The sequence below is a fragment of the Podarcis liolepis genome (assembly GCF_965112155.1).
Source record: "Podarcis liolepis genome assembly, chromosome: 10".
Taxonomy (NCBI): domain Eukaryota; kingdom Metazoa; phylum Chordata; class Lepidosauria; order Squamata; family Lacertidae; genus Podarcis; species Podarcis liolepis.
The window spans coordinates 36,954,746-36,971,433 of record NC_139562.1 but is presented as its reverse complement, the minus strand read 5'-3'; the positions used below and the strand labels follow the sequence as shown (position 1 = coordinate 36,971,433).

Below are 16,688 nucleotides of genomic sequence, written 5' to 3'. Positions count from 1 at the left end.
GTAGATACAATTACATGGATGGTCCCAGCCAATCAGGGATTAGATAGTGAATAGCACAAAGCCACAATGCTACCGTATGTAGCCATTTTTTTGCCTTATGACATCATTGCAAGTAAACAAAAGCAACTAAGAGAGAAGATAATCGCTGGGAATACTCCCAAATAGGAGGTGCTTTTTGACCATGACACATGTTCACAAAACACATTCAATTATTTCAACTCAGCCATTGATCTCCCCACCAACAGCACCAATCAGGAAGGCATGTAAACATATCACAGTTTGCTCTCTGATTAACTATTAGACTACACCTGACTGATAAGTGTCAGAGTTTGGAGGACAGTGTGTAGAGATGGGAGTGCCAGAAGTTAATCATATTCTTCCATTTGCCTTTTTTCTGCCATGGGGGGCAATGGGGGGAGGGGGGAATAGCAGCATGACTGCCCCAACACTAGTTAATAACATTCTTCTCAAAGTCAATATAAATGTGAAACCAGGCATGCAAAAACTGGGATCTCATACTGGTCTTTAGAAGCATGCAGATCCCTTGAATATTAAAACCATGCCCTCCCCACAACAAGTCTCAATTTGATAAATTGCAGGTTCACTATAGCTCAAAACAAATAAGCAAAATCAATACCTTACTTAATTTCAAGGTTGAAGAACTTTAGACATCACAGGATTGTGAAAATCCATGAAATATTGGGAAAGTGAAATCAAACGATGGTTTCATCTCTGCAAATTCAATGGTTTGGCCTGGTTTGAATAATTGCAAGCATTCAAGAACTGACATGTTACATTCCTGTAAATCATGTCTGTATGTGTGTGCTGTATTTATGATCAGCTAGAACTACAACTACGCAGCTGGATCTACCATTTCTTCCCATCTCCATCCTTTGTTAGCTTTTCATAAATGATCTCCAATGAAGAATAAATGTTGGGCAATGTGAATAAAGGTGAAAGTAATGTTGAAAAGTCCAGGGGGAAGTATGACTTCTTTTGTTTTTACAGCAAATAATAATAATTAATTAAAATTCAGCAGGCATTGAAACTCATCTGCCACTGCCACTCCCTTTTGCAATAAGAGAGTAATAACACTTTTCCGATCTGTATTTTTGTACTGGGGCTTTTGTTAAGAAATACTTAGGAAAAGCACCACATATAAAAATATGAGATTCATATAGAGCTATCAATCCTAGGTGCTATTTAGCTTATTTCCCTTTATCTGCAAGGTTTTTCATTAAATATATATATATTTTAAAGGTATCTCCTGCTTATTTCTCAAGGCAGCAGACAAAACAATAAACATCATCCACATTTATGTGCCAACATAAAATCCTGATTTTGCTATTAAAAACCAAAAACAATGACTGCAAGTTGTATCCAGCATTACTCATACTCAGTAGACCCACTGAAATTAATGAACACAATTAATTTAGGACCATTAATTTCAACAGCTCTACTTTGAGCAAAACTTAGTCGGCTACAACCCATTCTCTGGGAATAGTAGTCGAAACAGAAAAGCCTTTTTTTTTCAAAGGGCAAGTTTTTGTTTGCCACCTAAAACAATGGCATGTGTGATCTCAGTAGGAAAGACCTTGCACTGGGATGGGGGGAGCCAGAACAGAAAAAGCCCCCTAGCCTTTAGCTGCCAAGCTTCATGCGGTTAAAGAATCTGGAGTACTGTGGTACCTTGGTTCTCAAACGCCTTGGTTCCCAAACTCAAAAAAACACGGAAGTGTTCTGGTTTTTGAACATTTTTCGGAAACCGAACGTCCAATGTGGCTGTCAGCTATTGTTTCCACGGTGCCTGCACAAATCAGAAGCTGTGCCTTAGTTTTTGAACATTTCGAAAGTCAAACGGACTTCCAGAACAGATTAAGTTTGGCGCTTTTGTTTTTGCTATTTATTTTGCGTTTTTGAGGCTTTTTCAGTTAATTTGTTTTTGTGAATGTGTGGAACCCAGTTTGGCTACTGATTGATTGATTTGTGTGGCTGCAGAAATGGATAAAAGCCCCCCATCCAAACAATGACTATCATCAGTACAGGTAAGAAAAAATAATAATTTTTATTTTTATCATCTACAATACTGTCTTATTTATCTTATAGTACAGTACAGTGATTATTGCTTTCATTCTATGGATCAATGTTCTCGTTAAATAGTAAAATTGATGTTAAATTTCTGTTTTAGGGGTTGTTTTTAAAAGTCTGGAACGGATTAATCCCTGGTATTTCTATGGAAAAGTGTGCCTTGGTTTGGGAACACTTTGGTTTTGGAACAGAATTCCTGGACGGATTTTGTTTGAGAACCAAGGTACCACTGCCGTACCTTAGACAGTGACAGGAGAGGACTTGTGGAGGAAAGTGGTCATTAAGATACCCAGGTCCCTACCCATTTAGAGCTTTAAAGGTGAAGATTAGCACCTTGAATGGAACCAGAAAACAAGCTGTCACCCTGTGTAGATCAAACAATAATAATATGGTCAAAATACTTCACTGTGGTCAACACACAGCATTTGTGTCAGTGGACGTTTCTGGACCCTTTTCAAGGGCAGCCCTACGTAGAACACACATTACAGGAGATTAATCTGGAAGTAATTACAACACGAAAGACCATGACAAGGTCTGGGACAAGGTTTTGTAAATGGAAAAGGACGCTCCTTCCTTGAAACTTTTGTTGTTGTTGTTAAGCCTGGAGCCTATCCCTCTGGCTGTTCTCATGGGAAGGTTTTGTGATGTAACATCTTCTCAGGGACATTTCTGAAAGTGCTGCAGTGAGGCTAGACAGCTGCAGTCCCTTGTGCTGCTGGCAAGCAGTCTGAGAAGCTCAAAGGAAGGAAAACAGCAGTGTAGGATACTGCCATATGGTGAATCTGACCATTGATCCATATAGCTCAGTATTGCCTGGGCTGACAGATGTTATCTCTCCAGGGTTTCAAGCAGGAGACATTCCCAGTCCTTACCCAGGGATTGAACCTGTGAAACTTCAACATGCAGAGCACTGAGTCATGACTGTTCCTCAAGCAACAGAAACAATGAAAAACACTTGTAGTCTTATGCAGCTCTTGAGTAAGGTATACACCAAACCTTCAACTCCAAACCTTGCCATTTTTCTTTACATTCACCCACTTCACTCAGAAGGAGATGAAAATGGGTTCCCATCTCTGTGGGGGGGGGGGGGACAAAGAACCCTCAGAAGAAAGGGGCAGTTTTGGGTGCACCTTGGATCATTCGGACATCAGAAATATTGTGTTAGTTTTCCCAATTATTATGCTAGTGTTTCTGTTCTATTTCCTAATGTTTCTTGCACACTGCAGTGCTGTTTGCACTGTGGAACGATGGCTTTTCCACTGATATACCGATCTCTCATGCTAAATATAAGCCACACCAGTTGTGTGGTGTGACACAGCAATGAATGCCACCAGACAACATCGCTACTCCTCAGCCTTTCCACACATATGTGCTTCTATTCACCCAGTATTCACACATGAAAAATGGCAGGAAAGAACTAGATTCTGGCACACTGCCCCAAATTTCATCACTTTACTCCCACAATTTTCTGGGTTAACAGGGTTGCAAACAGATTTTTCTTCTTCTTCCTGGAAGTAATTAACACACCAATAAGTGCTAAACCTCCACTATATGCTGCTAGATTTCTGGAAGTGGCTCTTGGGGTCATGTTAAAGTTCAACTATAATGTGGAAATTAACAGTTAGAGAAATGAAATAAACTGACGTGCAAATGCAGCCCTTTACTTATTTCTGTTCAGAAATCTAGTATTTTCTAGCCAGTCATCTTCTTTCTCTTCCTCCCTTCCTCTCAAGGTCTAGCATATATTGCTTCTTTCCTCAATTAATCAGCCAGATCACCCTATTCAGTCATCTGGGAGGATTTTAAATCTCAATTTCCTAAATGAAAAAAATATATAAGGGGAGGGGGGAAGCTTAGCAGTTCATCCTTCTTAGCCAGAAAGCAACATTCAAGATGAGCTTCAGATGGCTTAGAATAATTACGGCCAGGCTTCAGTTTCACAAATGCTCAAATTACTCGGTTTATGTATCATTTAGATTAAAATATTGTCCAGAAGGTACTGAAGACACACCCTGATCCCCCTTCACATTTTAAGCCTGTATATGTGACCATTATGTGTCTAATATCTATTATTACATGTTGGGTGTGCTTATTAGAAGGGTTCAGTTCAACTATATTTGTCTTGAGCATACACTAGTAAACAAATGGGACTTGCAATAAAATGTTGACAGCGCAAAGTGCTCTGGATCAGGATTCCAGCCAGCCAGACTTTTTGTGGCATACTACATTTCTTCCATGTCCCCAATTCCTCCCCCCTCAACAGAAACTAAGTGCTCTGTGGCCAACTGACTAGTGGTAATTCAGAAGTGGGCAGGCTAGCAGGCTAGCTTATGGGATGCAGGCAATGCCACATGACACACACAGTTCTGCCTTCCAACACCACACTGCTACTGCGCTGCTCACCCACCATTCGCCGCCTGAGGCAGCTCTCTTACTCGGCCTAATAGTAGGACCGGCCTGTTCCTATTAAGGGAATTTATCTGACCATCATGGTTGAGAAATTAACTTTGAGCACATCTACACCATGCATCTGAAGCACATGGCTCCCCTATACCAAGAATCCTGGGAGTTTGTTAAGGGTGCTGGGAACTTTAGCTCTTTGAGGGTAAAAACTACAGTTTCCAGTATTATTTTGAGGGGAAGGAGCCATGGCTGTTAAAGTGGTACAAATACGCTTTAGATGTGTGGTGTGCATGTGATCTTTGGCTCTTCCAAGATTACAAAGCGGGTGGATTCCTTCAGCTTATTTGCATCCGGCTTCCCAGCAACTTCCACTTTGCACCTGCTTGGCAACAGCCCGTGTTCTAAGACAGGAATCAGCACCACAGCATTTAGTTCAGCCTTAGCACCCTGTTACGGTTATTATGCAGATAAGCAGAATGTTTATGAAAGAGCTGAGGAAAATGCATGCATAGAATTAAAACTTCCTGCCTGAGTCTGAAATGCTTTTTTGAAGTTAATGAGAACGGCTTTGGACGTTAGAGTGATTATAATTCTTTATTTCTGCTTTGTAAATAAAGTCAGTTGTGGGGGGGGGGGTTAGGAGGAGGTTGAGAAAAAGTGAAACTTGAAATATTGTTTTACCTGTCTAAGGCAACTTAGTAAATATTTAATTACATTACTTTAAATAGTGGTAGGTTAAAAGAAAGGGGTGGAGCAACCCATAAAAATGCAGTTTGTTTAGTACTTTGATCTTTTTTTTATCACACTCATCTGCCTCTTTCTTTTTTATGTATTATTTAGTTAGCTATTCAATTTATATCCTCCACGAGAAGCCCAGGGCAGAAAGCAACAAGTGATAAAGCAATAAAATAAATATTCAAAACAATTCCCAGTCTGGGAAAGATCTCATCTTAAAAGCAGGCATGTTCAAAGTCCGGCCCGCTGGTCGATTTAATCCGGCCCCTATGGCAGTTTATTTCCTGGTGTAAAATTTTGAAAAAAGCTGAACAACTTCAATCCCCAAAAATGCTGAACAGTGTGGTGTAGTGGTTAAGAGCGGTAGACTCCTAATCTGGTGAACCACGTTAGCGTCTCCGCTCCTCCACATGCAGCTGCTGGGTGACCTTGGGCTAGTCACACTTCTCTGAAGTCTCTCAGCCCCACTCACCTCACAGAGTGTTTGTTGTGTGGGAGGAAAGGAAAGGAGATTGTTAGCCACTTTGAGACTCCTTAGGGTAGTGATAAAGCGGGATATCAAATACAAACTTTGGGGGGAAATCCCCCCCAAAGCACAACAACTTCAATCCTAAAAAAAGCTCCACAACTTCAGGGTTAAATACTTAAAAAATCTCAACAACTTTGGTCGGTCCTCACACCTGTTCACTTCATCAAATCTGGCCCTCTTTGAATAAAGTTTTGACACCCCTGGCTGAAAAGGCTTGTTGAGATAGGAAGGTGTTCCGTAGGTGCTGAAAAGACAATAACAATAGTATCTGTCTAATATTCAAGGGGAGCTGATTCCAAGGGGCAGGTCACTAAAGGCCAGACTCCAACATTGTACAGAGCAGATCTCCTGATAAGATGTTATCTGCAGAAGGCCCTCACCTGCAGAGCACAACGATGAAATGGGCATTTAAGGAGTGAGATGATCTTTCAGGTATCTGGTCCAAAGCTGTACAGGAATTCATATACCAAAACCAGCTTGAACTTAGCCCTGCAGCTAATGGCCAGCCAGTGCAATTCTTTCGACAGCAGGGTAAGACACTAGCAAAATCTTACCCCAGAAAAAAAATGTAATACATTTTATTTAAAACAATAATGAAAGGTGAGCTGGCATACTATGCAGGTGAAGGAAAAGTAGTATAGTAAAACCCACAAAAAGTCTGAGAAATCTCAAACTTGACAAAGAATTGAGTGTGTGTGAGAGAGAGCTTAATACATGCAAAGCACCATATGTCAAATAATCCTACCTCCATATGTGCTTTGATAGGTTCTGATGTGGCTTTACTGACACAGAAAGCAGTCTTGCAGTGGAAGAGAACAATCACAGTAAATAATATGCTCTCAATATGCCGTGACAGTAAAAAATGGGAAAGGCTTGTTAAGAATTCTTAGAAAAGGGATTAAAAAGTATCATGATAATTGCACAAAGAGAGGGTGTGTCTGAATTTGGAACAGTCTGTACATTTATGATTGCCCATTTCCAAATGGATATATTGGAAATAAAGAAGGTAACATAAATGATCCAAGGGAATCTATCAGTTCTTAACTAACAATGCCATTCTATTCTTGTCTACCCAAAAGTAAGTCGCCTTATGCAGAGCTCTGCAGCCTAAGAATTAGGGTGTGTGCTCCAGCACATCCAACAACATCTGGAGGGCCACAGACTCCCCACTCCTGCGTCAAACAGTTGAGAATAGTTGCTTTGCAAATAAGGTTAGTGAAAGGAGAATGTAATGTAAGATGGTATGGGAAGTGTGACTGCAGAAATATGCTTTCTTCTCTCTCCCACACATGCACAGATACAAGAACTCAAGGTCATCAAGTGAGAACTGAGAACATATGGAACTCAATGAGCGAGGATGTCATGATGGCCACAAATAAACATGGCAATAGCTTTTTTAAAGGATTACTTGTGTTAATGAAGGATAGGTCAACTGGGAGAAGAACACACAAGTACTGATACCAATGTAGTTTTTTATTTATTTTTGTCTGTAAGGTCAGAGTTATGCTATAGCTTTATGAGAAAACTGGCAAAAGATATAATCCATTTTCATCACTGCCTTCTAATCATGATTGTTAGAAATGCAATCTCCATTTTCATTTATAAGAAACTGGATCGTGTTGATCCCATAGGGGAAGACAAGCCTCCTGGCAAACTTCCTGGGGAAGACTTTGCCAACCTGCTGCCCTCCAGATGTTTTGGACTGGAACTCCCATCAGCCCAAGCTAGCACAGTTTAGGAAAGCCTGTTCTAGGAGATGTGGCTGGCCTCTAGGGACAAATTGCTGAGGTAGGTAATTGGAAAGGTAACAGCCTTCCATGTATCCATATAAGATGTGCCCCAAAGGAAGGATGAATGCACATAATTCCGAGGACAAGGGCAGCCAACGTGGTGGTCTCTAGATGCTGAGGACCACAACTCTCATCAGCGCCAGCCAGCATGGCCAATGGAGTTGCAGTCCATGTGGGCAATTACTGTCTGGGAAAGCCCCATAGCAAGTGCAGAAAACCTCTTGTCGAGACCTAATAGCTTACGGATGCCCCATTCTTAAACTTTAAATTCATATGGGATGTTATGTGAGAATGTGTAACTGGCTTGAATGAGTCCAAAGGGTTGAAATGGTCCAAGTGGCACTTGAACGCACATCCATCTGGCTGTAACCTTAGGCTGATAAAAGGTAGACTGTTGGAGTGTTGTTCCATCACAAGTCACCTTGACAATACTAATGGAATAGGCTGTCTAAAGTCCTGCTGAAAACCTAGGGTCGCACTTTTCTCTAGCCCATAAGCTCCATGCTCTATTCATTCTTCTGTAATGGGTGTTATTAAAAGAAACTTCAAATGCATCTCTCTTAGCTAGTGTCCTCTCCTGTCTTGTGTGCTGCTGCTGATTGGAATTTCAATTAAAATATATTTCTCAGTTATATCTATTATAATAAACTATACGAGCACGTGTTTTTGCATCCTCCATTTATGCCTAATTAATCATTCTAGGACTGCCAGTACAGGGAGCAGCAAAGTCAACCTCGTCTGTGAGAAGTACTAAAAGCAAGACATATTTATTATGCTTAACTGCTTAAATTATAAAAAGGCCATGCTCACAGCTCAATGGGAATTTGTGTGTGTTATGTTTGCAAGTAAGTGCTTTCCCTGATTGACTAAAGAAGCATCTTAAAGTCTTTAAAGGATAACAGGTCTCTGTTGCTGAGTAACTCACTTTTAAAAAAAAGTTAATTAAACTTTTGGTCTGATACACTGTTTCCTACTTGGAACAGACAAGGTATTGCTTCACTTGGAAAACTTAAAAGTGGAAACTGCTTCCCCAAAGCTGATAATCTTTCTTATCAGATTAATGCAACATTTATATTTAGAGTGAAACAGCAACAACCCAATATTACAATGAATGGCTGACAACTCTACCCAACCCCCCAAACTGAAAAAGGCAGGATTTAATATGGAATGCTAACACAAAAATTATGGCAACCAACCAGTTACTAAACGAAAATGAACACTCAATCCCAACCAACCAACCAACCAATGACCCGACCCTCATCTCTCTAAATTAAAACAGTCAAGATTTCATATATTACACTTACACAAAATGGTTTCAAAATAACTAGCTATCAACTGACCCAGTATTCTTTTGTCCCCTGACTACATCTTCTAAGGTCACAGGCTCACCTTTAATCAATGGACAATTTGCATACATTTAGATTACTTTGCATATGTTACTACATTATAGCTGGTTTTAACTCTAAGAAGTGGCAGCCTTGGTACACACAGGGCCCATTGTGAAATAATATAATCCCATTTTCAAATGTAGATTTATATCCCCCAAAGCATGAGCATTTTCATTGCAATTTATAGTAGCTTCCATGCAGTAGTTATAACAAGCAGAATGTGTGAGGAGAAAGAGGAGAAATGAGCTCATAAAAGCCTCTGAAAAAATATACACTCCTGATCACATGCAACATCGGGCCTAATTCTAAGAGAAGAGACATAAAGAATCTCACTTGATGGGTCCAGAAAAGACTATGCTGCAGATATGACTGCATGCGATTGTTTATACACTCCTTTGCAGAAAGTTTTTCTACAGAGAAAAAGGTCCCCCTATATTTTTCCTTCCTCTGCAATCATTAGACATTGACAGTACTCAAGATTGCTGAGTAGTGGGGGCTGGGGCTTTTGGGGACTGACAGGTCAGAAGGCAGAAAGACTGACTGAAGATGAAGCCAGAGCCAATGACAGCTGCAACCAACTAATTCTACCTTTGTCCCTGTCTTCCTGTCTGCTGATTTCTACAAGGGCAACACTGAGACAAAGGAGGAGAAGGCTGCGAGCCAGTGCAACCTCCTGAAATGATTGTAAGTAAGAAGGTAGGCAGGTGGGTGGGGATGCCTGGGCCAGCCCAAGACATTTTGCCACCTGAGGCAAGCCCCATCCCTGCCAGGGAAGAAAGGATGTCTGAAGGTCTACATCAGGAACAAGGGGGTGGGGAGGGAGATAAAGATATCCATTGGGAACAAGGGTGAGAGGACACCAGCAGCACCTCCTATTTGACAAGAGGGGGTGTTGCTGAGGAGATTTGGCCTCCAAGGAACATGCTGTATAGTAGTTGCACAAGGCAAGACTCTTCAGAATCATGTGGAACGATATTGTTCTTGCCAACACAGCAGAAGGCATGAATGTAATGTTGATGATTCTCAATCAAGATGTAGCAGGTGCTGCACGTAGGAAATGTAGAGTTCATTCTTATATCTTCCTTGTGCATTCAAAATGATGCACGGCAGCTTAAACTGGAGACAGAGGCCATACACAAATGTTCATTGCCCCTGCCCTCAGAATCCCTGCTCACGCCTCGAACACCCCCTTTCTCCCCATCGTTCCTGTATTGAGTGGAAAGGTTTGAAATGGGCTTGTAAATGCTTTGTTATTCTTCATCAGTTTCTACTTTTGAGCAAGAAGCTGCTGCTCTTTAGACCAAGTTAGAAGACAGAGGGTATCTGTCAGCAGTCATCAAATCAGCAAGGAAGATCCATCTTCTTTAACAAATTTTATGTACCACTTACTAAAACAAAATACCTCCAAGTGGTCTACCATCGATAAGATAAGAACTTTTTGTTCCTTGTGATTATCTGCAGAACAATAGGAAAGTCTCAGTTTTGTAGTCTCCCTTCTCATTTTCTTATTAAAAGTTGATAAAGAGAAATGTCTCAAATATGCCAAAATGAGGAAATGTTTTATTGTAGATAGGTGCCTAACACGTTTCAGCATGATTGCCTTATCAAGAGCTTATTCTCTTATTTCTTTGCAACTTTAACCAAGAAAGCTCTGTTACGAAAGAATTTGCATGGCAAAAGCGGAACTTCCTGGTTTATGTGCTGACTAAAAGTTAACACAGCGTTATTAATAAATATTGGTTTATTTCTACTAATACTTATACAAGAGCATGGGTGCAACTATGCCCACGGGACATTATTCATGTGGTCATTGTGTGCTTTGTAAACGTACTCCTAAATACAAGTCCTTCACTAATCCTGTGGATAAAAGGGTTTATTCTGTTTGCAGTTTCTCAACCTCCTGCAGCACCTCCAGTCTTATGTACACTACAGAATGTGCATGTCAAACTCTACATTGAAAAAAATGAACCCCCCCTTTTAATCAGTGTCTAGTATGCGCAGATAAAGTTTTCAATGGGCCTAATTAGTTCTCTTTGTATACAGAACATGTGTAAAAAAAAGTGGGAATCAGTCTGTCTCTTTGTTATCCTTGCATATGTTTACTCATGAGAAAAACCGTTCAATGTGGTAGTACATATTTTCCCCCTTTCCTTCTTTCTTTAAGGTGCATTGCTCAATTCGCCATCTGGAACTTGTTAGCAGTTCTATAAGGGAGACTTTCTTTCTACATTCAATCCTCCTCATGGGGCTGCATAGACTGCTAGTATTCCTGCAAGCTGATTTAGTCATTTGAGAGTGTTTGAAAGCTGAGGGTGTTTATTGGATTCATTTTCAGAATGGCAACTTAGATTTGTTGGTCTGATTTATTTATTTTTAAGGATGTTGGCACAAACACTTGTGTCTATGTAAATCAAACACACAAGATAATTTACCTGTCAAGGAGAGGCCCACTCCTCCCACCCCAGCATTGCATCTTGACATGTTCCTTTGAATGAACGAACTGGGCTGTTGCTTTAAATGGGGTCAAGTTACTAGGGCACTTTCCTGGCAGGTGGGTCAATGTTGCTTCCTGGGAGAGGCGAGGCAGTGGGGAGGTTGGTATGGTGCAAAAAACTAGCAGGAATGCCAGATTGGCTCTGCCCATGGGTACAGAAAGCATCTGGAGTCTCCTGGGAACCTTACGCATATTTTTCTGAGGAAGGCAGGAAGGTAAAAAATGTGGCAAACCAACTGAACAGTGCCAGGACATATGAGGGAGAACAGCAGTAGCCTATTATGGCTGCATTCTATACACATTTACCTAGGAGTAAGCCTCATTGAATTCAGTCAGACTTCAAGTGATGCAGGAGAGCTGGGTTTCCAAAAATCTGTTTCTTTCATTAAAAACAGTCATAATGTAGTCATATTTGGACCATTGGGGAAGAGTGAATTAATTGCTTTCTCCATGCCTTATCTCCCAACTTAATTTCCCCCTTGAAGCTATTAGCAGTGGAGGAGGAAGCGGAAATACATGCAGTTTATGTAAGGGAAACTGCATAGGGCAAAGGGTTAAATCACCCCTCACACAGCTTCATTACCCTGATCCAAAAAACCATGGGTTTTTAATTAAAGGAAAGGACATAGGTAAATCCATCCTATGTGGTATGAATATCTGAGTGGGTGTTTTTACATATTATACGTTGACATTGTCGATCAAAGTTTAGTCCTTTATTTATTGTTAGCTTTACTAATCAAGTCTCCAATTCTTCCCCATGGCTTCTTGTAGCAATGGCTCCGATTTCTGGAAAGCCACGATAAGCGAATGTGGGCTTTGGCACAGAATTAAATGCTAAGCAAACATTGGAAGCAATCCACTAAGCACAGAAGCTGCCCATCTGTATTCATTTCCATGGGGGTCTATGCAGGGCAATGATGTCTGAACACCAGCGGTGCCCTATGGATTGCATCAATGGCCTGGACTCGTTAAGAGTGATGTTGCTTAATGGCAGCGGTGACAGAAACTGCCTTCCAGATGACTTGAGTCTTTGTAGGTCAGTTCTCTTCAAATTAGGTCTCTTCCTCAAGGCCCATTATCTTAAATTGCAGGTGATATAACCAGTAATGCCAGCTACTAACCCACATTTCAGTAATCCCATTATGCTTATAGCAGAGGGCTAAGTGTCCGGGTAATTGCAATCCAAATGGTATGAAATGAATGAAGTAAATATTGTTCACTTCTCCCATTCTGAAGGGTTCTCATGTTCCATATTCTTGTTCTTACGATTCCTACCCCTCCATGAAAGTAATTCCTTTGCCGTTGTATCAGAATGGTATGAACTATGGGTGGCCTTGTCTAACTTTGGAAATACTCCTGTGCAGTGGCAGACCTACAGTTTTGGAGCCCTGAAGCTTGAACTGTTATGATGACCCCTTTGCAACCAACAACAAAGTCTGGGCAACCACTGTTATCTTATTCAATGGGGTGGTTCCACGACAGATCACCACAACTTAAAAAAAAGTTGATTACTATATCCTGCTACATTAACTACTTCCTCTCCTTCCTTGGAGGTTTTTAAGCAGAGGTTTGATGCCCGTCTCATGGATGCTTTAGCTGAGATTCCTGCATTGCAGGGGGTTGGAATAGATAATGACCCTTGGGTACCTTCCAACTCTATGTTTCTATGATCTCAGATTTTGATTTAAATTGCTGTACAGTGGTACCTCGGGTTACATACGCTTCAGGTTACAGAGTCCGCTAACCCAGAAATATTACCTTGGGTTAAGAACTTTGCTTCAGGATGAGAACCAAAATCATGCTCCGGCGGTGCGGCGGCAGCAGGAGGCCCCATTAGCTAAAGTGGTGCTTCAGGTTAAGAACAGTTTCAGGTTAAGAACGGACCTCCGGAACGAATTAAGTACTTAACCCGAGGCACCACTGTACTGGATTATCTCACATGTCAAAGTCACTGGTGTGAACAAAAGTTTCTTATGCCTTACAATTTTCAAGTTTTTGCAACTCAAATTGGATCTACTCGACCCATTTTTTAAAAAGCAATGTGGAGTAAAGTAACTTCTGGAGCCCCTCTGAGATAGGGGCCCTGAAGCTTAAGCTTCATTAGTTTCACAGTAGATCTGCCCCTGCTCCTGTGCAACTGTTGGTGTGCTGCAATCAGGGCCATAGCTACTGGGAACTAGTCAGGTTTTTGGTCCTGGGTAAACCCCCCATTGAAGCTCCCAGCCTGTGTATGTGTGTGTATGCAAATGCGCATGGGGGTTCCAAACTGGGTCTTTGACCGAGGGGAAATAAAGCCTAGTTTCACCCCTGGTTGCAACCACCTTTACTTAGGCCTGGAGGACAGCCGTGACCCAACGAACTAGTCACAGGCCTATTTGGCACCTTTCATAGGCATGAAACCCACAACCTTTGTGGGCAGGTATAGGCTCTGGAGCAGTGCTATTTTTCTAGCAAAAGAGGTGCCAGAACTCACCATGAACACCTCTCTTGTTCTCTTAGAATGGCAATGGCGCCCACCTGAGAGGTGCCAGAAGTAAGTTCCAGTGAGTACCTGCTGGGAAAAAGCCCTGACTACTACACGGGGATGGAGGGGAATTTGATTCCATTCACATTTAAAGATGAAGGTTCCAAAACAATACACAAACACATCTTTCAAAATCCAAAATATGTGCTGCCCTTCTCCAGCTATGTAATGTGTACAGAAATGCATATACTAGGGTAAAGTGTGCATTAAAATGCTTACATTTGTGAGAGTAGCATGCAAATGCTTGACCACAGGATTGAGCAAGCTTGACCACAGTAGTTTACTCCAACGCTGGATTACTGCAATGGGCTTCCCTTTGAAAACTGATGCAGAAATGAGGGCAACTGAACTTAGAATTGGAAAAATGAGAAACTGAGAGACAGACTCGCCCATCCCTGATTACTAGTTAGTCTAAACTAGCCCATAGTGGTGGGAGTTTCTCATGGCTTTTGTGATTTCTATTAACCATAAAACAGTTATACAGAATTGTGAGAACCACTGTAGAGGCTCTGAAACAAATGCACAACTATAAGAGTCATGGAGAGAAAGAGTGAGAGAGAAAATGAAACATTTCTTCTTCAATTTACTTCAGCAATGCCTTTTTCACAAGAGTGATGTATAAGGAATTTTTGTATGTTCGTTTCAGAATTTCATCCATACCCATTACTGAAACTCTTACTTGGTTTGCCTTTCATTTGTCAAAATCTAGTTTGCTTCATGTTTTATTCATTAGTAATTACTTTGTTAAAGTACTCGCATTCATCTTGAGTTCTTTCTTTCTCTTTCTCTCTTTCTTTTAATTTTTGCAAAAGCAATGGTGGCAGTAGTGTCTCAGCAGCCAGCACCCCCATTCCCAAGAACGCCTCAGAACAACATCCAGAGCATCCTAGGAAGAACAAAATGGCAGCCACCGGGAGTGTCCAGTGTCAAAAGTTGAGTCAAAAGAAAAAGGGAAGTTGAAGACAGTCCTGACACCACCGCAGAACCACAAATGGAAGAAATTGGTTCCCAAACAAACTCCTCTGCATTCATTTCCCAACATATGGAAATTGGGCTGAACGGGTCCTGTTCTGTTCAGTTTCCCACTCGTTCTGAAACAAATGCACACCCTTCATTTGCAGTATGCTATTCTATTTCTTGTAACCACTGTAAGGCTCTCTTCACCGTGGAGCAGGGGAGCCCTTTCAGTTCTGCACCACAGTGGTATGTGGGCAGAAAGCACTGATTGCGCTGCTCTTTCCATGCCATGGGCCACCCCTGCAAGGTTCATGGTGCTCACGTAAAGACCTCATTCTCATTCCTAATATATGTAGTTAAAACAGCCTTCCTCTCCAAAGGCTTATAAAAAATTAAAAAGGATCGATAAAATATGCTTTGGAAGAAAAATGGTTTGTCTAGGCAATGTAATTCTCATTATCCAAATCTTCTGAAATGAAACCTCCTGGGGCAAAGGGCTGAGCAATTTGGGGCATATGCAGCTTATTTTCAGGTATATAAGCCTTTTGGCAGTCACATTTAAGTGGTGTTTGTTTTGGTTCGGTTTGTTCTGCTTCCACGTTCATTCGCAGGGTTTACGAGAAAAACTTCGTGTTTCTGTGGTGAAGCACAGAAATAGCTTCATTTGCTTTGTGCTCTCCTTTCTCACAGGCATTTGGCAGAGCGGTTCACATGGCTAAGGAGGGGCATGTTTCTGAATGAGAGGTCTAGCCCATGGCAGCAACAGAGCACTGCTGCTAGCATATTTCTCTCTCTCTCTCTCTCTATATATATATATATAATATCCCCTTTGGGTAGTAATAAATTGCAAACGTTTATGAACTTTAGTTACTGGAATCGAGAGGAAGTTACCCATAGGTTATGCAGATCCTCATATACTGTTGTTGTTGTTGTTGTTTACTTACTACCCACACACAAAAACCACATACAATATTGTTCACAAGTCCGCAGTCCTCTTCAAGCACATGTGAGAACTCGGACTGGATAGGGGCAATGATGTGTGTGTGAGAGTGTGTTCTGGCTAGGAGTGGCTGGTGTGGTGGGGCAGTGCTGTGCAGGCCATTCCACTGTGTTGGCTGCTTCTGCCAATATCCCCATGCACACTGCCCCCGCCCCTCCTCTCCTGATCTCCACACATTTAGGTCTGCATTGAGATTCAAACTGCATGGTTAGTGTTAAGTTGTGGGTGAACATATCAGACGACACAGCGATTCTTCAAACAGCTCTTGTTTATTCACAGGCCAGAACAGAACTGAACTGAAGGGTTCAGCCAGCCTGCTTATATAGAGCTCCACTAGAACGCAACAGTAACCATTTTCTGTAACTATCCAATCACTGAACATCACTTTCAATCCCTTATTTGCATATGTGGACCTGAGTGAAAACTATCTACAGTATCCCCCTGCTGGCCCAGGGTGAGAACTTCAGTACATAACAGTTAGGGTATTCAATAGGGACAAATGAAGGTACTACACTTAGGCAGGAAGAACCAGCTGCACAGATATAAGATGGGGTGGGCACCTAGCTTGCCAGTAGTACATGTGAAAAGGATCTAATGGGCCTTAGTGGACCTCAAGCTTGAGTACCTAGAATGTTAGGGGTTGAACCTGGCACCTTCTGAAAAGCAGATGCTCTCTCACTGAGATATGTTCCTTTTCTCTTGTACATAGGATACTAACCAAGCTGAACTGAACACATCTCAGAAAACCCCTTTTGCAAGAAGGTCTGAACTAGAGCCTGC

At 41.5% G+C, this 16,688-nt stretch overlaps 1 protein-coding gene and 1 long non-coding RNA gene across 7 annotated transcripts in view; one reads left to right on the top strand and one right to left on the bottom strand.

The window, feature by feature from the left end:
* LOC310687661 overlaps nucleotides 1-14,901 on the top strand; it is a 224,711-nt gene extending 209,810 nt beyond the window's left edge. Inside the window, exons 9-16 of the long non-coding RNA XR_014516521.1 lie at nucleotides 2,929-3,071; nucleotides 6,835-6,966; nucleotides 7,387-7,543; nucleotides 8,248-8,390; nucleotides 9,559-9,617; nucleotides 11,098-11,245; nucleotides 12,199-12,463; nucleotides 14,790-14,901. This is a non-coding gene — a long non-coding RNA (uncharacterized lncRNA). The remainder of the gene's footprint in view (nucleotides 1-2,928; nucleotides 3,072-6,834; nucleotides 6,967-7,386; nucleotides 7,544-8,247; nucleotides 8,391-9,558; nucleotides 9,618-11,097; nucleotides 11,246-12,198; nucleotides 12,464-14,789) is intronic.
* The window catches only part of LOC310687656 (uncharacterized protein), a 223,301-nt gene that overhangs the window by 82,194 nt on the left and 124,419 nt on the right, over nucleotides 1-16,688 (bottom strand). The gene's annotated exons all lie outside the window — the stretch shown is intronic.